Genomic DNA, 6,042 nt, shown 5'->3' with positions numbered 1-6,042 from the left:
AACAAGCCCCCTCCCCCCACATATCCAGATTTTCGTCCAGCAAAACAAGCAAATCAACCAGGGAACACGCAATTTATAAACACAATACACATGGGCTTATAAGTTCGGTCTTAGGTGGCTCTAATCTAATATGACAGGCTTTGTTTGTTTGTTTGTTTTTTTGCCACCATTTGTGATTGTTTCTTGTGATTTGAGCTTAGATCATTGATCGTCGTTCCTGGAACAACGAATGTCATGAGGTACAGTTACAATCTAGGCAATTCCGCTCTTCCTACACGATGGCACTTGTACTATGGAGAGAGCCATTTTCTGTTTCAGCGTGACAATGCACCATATCATACTGCACAGCATGTAGTGGCTTTTAGTTTGAAGACATGGACGTGCAAACGCTTCATAGGCTCACCCAGAACTGCGACAACAACCCCACTGAATATTTCTGGAATGAGCTGAAACGTTGGCTTCGAGCCAGTCGCCAATGTGCATTCAGTAGATGAACTGACTGCTGTGCTGAAGCAGGAAAGGACCAAAATGCCGCCTTTCTGTTATCAGAAATTGGTTTGGAGTCTGCAGAAGAGGACGTTATTAAATAATGGCATCGATATAAGGTTCTTTGAAATACGGAATGTTCCGTTAGTTTTGGCAATATAATTTGAAAATGTTTTATGTAAAATTAAAGTGTTATATTTTATATTTAACATGTTTAAGTTAAAATAGTTCAAGAGTAAGTTCGGACCTTTAATTTCTCTTTTTACCTAATTAGTAATACTGGGTAGAAGCTAAATTGTGTTAGGCCAGTGGAACACATTAAGGTTCAGCAAGAAAACCCTGTAGCCTTCTAGGCAAGCCTTAATTACTGCAAACTGTTGAATTCATTACTCCATTCGCAAGCTTAAACGGCTTCCAACAAGAAAGCTCTTGAATCTTCGCGTAATGGATCCAAGCGAAACCCATTCTCAAAGCTAATTAAAGAAGATAATAGCTGTCAAATTTTGACAAGAAACCACGTTCTGAATATCTTGCGCCACTCCAAGGCTTCTTCTTTGTCAAAGCTCCAGGGGTCAGATTAAGTTTATTAATCTTCGATGGCGTAAATACTCTAGTCACTGAGGATTCGTTAATGAGAGCCAAGCTGAAGACAAGGATTACTTTTAAGGTAACTGAAGCAATTCCGAGAGCAAGGACGTAAGTAATTGAATAAGGAATTATAATTAGCCAAATCTAATCACTTTCTTAAGAATTCCAGACAATTAGAACTTTGTATAGGTTTAAAACAAAACTTGCGAATCTTTTGTGGTCTTGACAATAACAGGGCAAAGAAAAGGATTGAATGATGCTGCACGGTATTAATTAGAATTCAATGTGATTAAAGATGAATTTAAGCATATTAAAAATAACTGTAGTTCTTGGTGTCAATAAATTTGTTTAGATATCATTAAAATATCTATGAACGTTACCTACTTCAGTAATCACAAACTGTAACGTGTTGTGGTGGGTGTGTTTTATAGAGAGATATCTTTATTTTCCCTGCATTGTTATTTATTTTGTACCTTTTACACCTTTTACTTCCTATTGGTATATATATATATATATATATATATATATATACACCCGTTACCTTAGTATTGTTTGCTGACAATTGTCTGTCTTTGAGACAGCTCCTCTCAAAGCACTAAAGTTCACAATATAGCCTGACTGCTACATTAATTCTCAATCTGATCAGAAGATAGAAGAGCTGAGGGCTAGTTTCATTACAAACATGAATTTTGGGTCAAATTGTAGGTAGATCTCATGAGAAATTGAAGCTGACACACAAAACATTTAACAACCAGGCTATTTACACATACACAATTATTAATAAATGGGCTCCTTTCTTTGCTCTCGTGGGTAGTACAAGTTGGTAGACCACCATCCTCATCGGGTGAGAAAGACTCGAATCCTGTCGATAACGGGAGGAATTTTTATGGACCTTTTTCACAACGTGGGTGAGTTAGTCGGGCGAGAGTAGCCTGGTTTTTTCTCTCGGAAACTGGGGTTTTCGTCCAGAAAATCGACCAAAGAACACTCGCAATTTAAGACGATATACACTGAGCAATATGGCCTTAGTCGCTGATGTTCCTAAAACCCCCTACAACAACAACAACACCGCCCTCCTTCATTTAAATTTCCACTATGTTTATATATTCACTTTCTTTTGTACCTTTAAAATTCTTTTAATCAACGTTACAATGAAACTTTAATTAAATATAACTACAATTAGTATTTTCAAAATTCGCTTCAGTTTGATTAACAATGCAAATATACAAACTTACCTCTTAATGAAAAATGTTGAATTGGATCAAACCTCGATCAAACATTTATACTTATAATTCAAGTTTTCATGGATTTCACACTACCTAATTGTAATTGAAATAATTGAAAGTTGATAATGTTTTTAATTTATTTAGCCTTAGATATGTAAGAATACCTTAGAATGTAAGTTAAGAAAATTTATCTTACATTAATATTCATTTTCAATACTTTTCTTTCATTCTTTACTAAAAGATCCAACCAACCAATAAATGATTCGATCTATCCAAATATTCACTAACACAGACAAAAATTTTATTCACGCATCTCTACTATAATTATGTCAGTTCTTGCACAACTATTAATGTTTATTGACAGTCCTACTGGGCCACTTAAATTTTTTCCACGATACCTCTTTCTGCATCACCTGGAATATCCTCCTGAAGTAAGGATACATCATTCGCTTCATTGTATTTTGGCATCAATCATTTACTTGCAATTGTTCTGGATGATGGAACTGGGCAACTGAGCTCAAACAAACAAATTCAATACGCTTATACCCTTGTCCACAATAAGCAACAAGTTGCAGTTTGCCAATGGAATGCTAAATCTCGATTCGGCCCGTTGACTGCCTAGTGCCGTCTTTTCTTTTTCTGAGCTGTATCCCCCCTTCTTTCTCATTGCGTCCCGTCAAGTTTAATCATTCACTATTCAACAGTAACTCAATATTAACATTATTTTCACTAATTATTTTACTTCAAGCGACAGAAATAGAATAAGTACTGTAAATCTTAAAACTCTATCTGTTAACTTTGAAATTTTATTTCTATCTTTACCTGAGGCAAAGCCGAACGGGTCTGCCTGCCCTGAGCACCATACGCACGCGTTAAAAATTACATTTTCACTCCTCAGAGTCAAACTGCTAACTCTCTTCCACCCTTCCCTGAGTTGCACTGGGCTCCATGCACCTATTTCAGCAGAAAATTTCCATTACTTCCCAGTGACTTTTTTCATTCATCTAAACAGCATCGGTGGTTCAGTGGTAGAATGCTCGCCTGCCACGCGGGCGGCCCGGGTTCGATTCCCGGCCGATGCAATTTTTTAACCCCGGGGGCTCACATCTAGTGAGTATGGGCTTGGCACACCCAGGGTCCTGAGCTGGATATCATCATTCTTCTCTTTCTTGGTGATTCCTTTCTACTTCTGATTCTCTCTCTCTCTCTCAGGGTAACTCGGGAATTTTTTTTTTTTTTTTGGCTGGCGCAGCATAAGCCTCTGGCTTCCTTGCACTATATGGCTAATAATAATAATAACCTTAATAAATATTCAAATTTCTTTGTTCAGTGGCCATTTTTGTTTATCGAGAGTCTTCTCTCATGTTTGTTTGTTTTTTTTCTTAAAATAGAAAGAGACATCTTTATCATTATATTTTAAGAAAAATATAAGGATAAAGGAAAAATATAAAAGAAAATATATAAAAATTAGAAAATAGATAAGAAAAAAAAATTCTGTTAAAATAGTCAATAATGTCAGTGGCGCCTCGCTGCTAACACAGTGGAACAAATCTGAATAAACACTCACGTTTTCATTATTATGTCATGGCTCAAGAGCCCCATCTATCGTCTTTTTCTAACGTTATTAAAACATTAGTTCCAGAATTTACGAAATGTCAGTGAATCTTTCTAACGATTACAAATGACAGTTTCGCAAGTCTGTTTTTATTTTATAATAATTTCATACTTTATTAATTCATATGACATCTTTAAATCGCGAATATTTCTTTTAAATGTAAGCTTCCTGCCAAATTTACTCGCTTGTATCCAAAGGAAAAGATTTAAGAGAACCAGGCTTTCAGTAACCCACCCAAAGATGAACCGGAAGAGAATGGGGGAGGAAATATTTAAAATTCACTCAAACTTTGGCCACAGAACTTTTTCTACATCACTTGAAAGAAATCAATTATTAAGTTAAAAGGGAAAACATCACTGCCTCGATAGTCAAAGCGAAGATTCTACTCCAAGAAGAAGATATTCCGAGAAACAACCGTGGAAATTTGATAGTGCAGTCCAGGTGGTCATAGATTCGGAAGGGAGGCGAAGAGGCGTACACTGAATTACTTCGACGTTCAGGAAAGAGGATTTGGTATTCGTGTAGGAGTCTTATTAGGAAACGGAATACTAAAGACAAGAAATAGAAACCATGGATATTTATTAAGGAAATATCTTCTTAATGCAGATAATGATGGCAGGAGTTTCACTCACAAACAAGAACTGTAAAAATAACATTTCAAATACAAGCGAAAGAGAATACATTTTTTGTTTTTAAAAACACACTATTGAATGAATGAATTAATTTAAACATTCCGTTGTTTGTTTGTTTTTTATTCATTTTCAACAATTTTCTGTCATTTAAGTTAGGTTATACCCTAGAACAGAGGTTCTCAAACTGTCGCGACGTCCTGGGGAGGCGCTATAATTTACCAGGGACGTCGCGGATGATGTTTATCTAAGATTTCCATGGCAAATATTAAAAATGTATTAAGAATGATTTTTTTTCTATTAGATTATATTAGATATAATTTTATCTGTATTATTAATGGAAATAATTATAGAAAATATTTCCCTAGAATGACTTTAAAAAAAACTTGCATCGGCCGGGAATCGAACCCGGGCCGCCCGCGTGGCAGGCGAGCATTCTACCACTGAACCACCGATGCTGTTCTTCTAATTTTGATATCTTAATTTTATAGGTTAAATACAAATGATAATTAATTGTTTTTTTTTTTTTTTTATTAAATTAAATATATAGGTAGAATCGGTACATTTGCAATACTGAGACAGGTTTTTACTTCTAATTATATACTCCATATTTATTTGACAATAAACAGCAATGAGGTCCAACCACTCTTGGCAATTGAGTTCATTGTACTCGAGCATGCCTAGAAGCTAAAGTTATTTTCCAGAACATAACACCTTACTTCCTAGTTCTGTTTTTTTTTTTTTTCTTCTTTTCGTTATTAATTTAGAGCAGACAGTGTATTATTGTTGTTTTGCATATGCAGGTGAGGATTTAAGCATGTCTTACAAGAACTCGTCCTTTACATACAAGAAAAGATCAATAAAAGCCTTCTAAAATCCCAAACTATTTCAAGAAACATAAACTAAGAAATGGTCTTGACGAGATCCTCTTTGAAGAAAGTAAAAGTTCAGATATCATAGCACTGACAGTGAAGATTGTGATAGTAGTGAATTTTTGGATTTATAGTATTTGCGTTCGCGTAGTGAATTCGTTCTACACTGTATTTTGTGTTTCTAATACTGTATATGCAATAAAATATTTTTTACCAAAATTCGCCTTTTAAAATCTGGATGCATCTTGTAATCCGATCCGATGCTTCTTATAGTCCGGAAAGTACGGTAATTAACTTTATTGTAATTGTGCCTGGCTATAAAGCGTCATTGAGCTATGACATTACTACAGTAGCACTAAAAAAATAAAATAATAGCAAATACTTTTTGGTATTTATTACTATTATTTCAGTGTTTATTACTATTATTATTTTAGTATTTATGACTACTATAATTTTAGTATTTATTACTATAATTATTTGAGTATAATCAATTATGACTTCTCGATTATGCCCATCACTAGTTCATATAGAAAATAAATCCACGCATGCGCATAGCAACGTTTCCTTCCAGACTTTGGTGTTCCTAGGCTCTATAATTGTATTCTTATTCTCTATAAGAAATTTAA

At 34.8% G+C, this 6,042-nt stretch overlaps 2 non-coding genes across 2 annotated transcripts; one reads left to right on the top strand and one right to left on the bottom strand.

Moving 5' to 3' along the window:
- Positions 1-3,311: 3,311 nt before the first annotated feature.
- On the top strand, positions 3,312-3,382 carry TRNAG-GCC (transfer RNA glycine (anticodon GCC)). Its single transcript has one exon. It is a non-coding gene; the product is annotated as a tRNA-Gly (tRNA).
- A 1,549-nt stretch (positions 3,383-4,931) lies between these two features.
- TRNAG-GCC (transfer RNA glycine (anticodon GCC)) lies at positions 4,932-5,002 on the bottom strand. The gene has a single exon. It is a non-coding gene; the product is annotated as a tRNA-Gly (tRNA).
- Between the last annotated feature and the right edge of the window lie 1,040 nt (positions 5,003-6,042).

Source organism: Mastigoproctus giganteus, chromosome 8, assembly GCF_048544385.1.
Source record: "Mastigoproctus giganteus isolate SK-2022 chromosome 8, ASM4854438v1, whole genome shotgun sequence".
NCBI classification, from domain to species: Eukaryota; Metazoa; Arthropoda; class Arachnida; order Uropygi; family Thelyphonidae; genus Mastigoproctus; species Mastigoproctus giganteus.
This window is presented reverse-complemented; position numbering and strand designations above follow the sequence as displayed.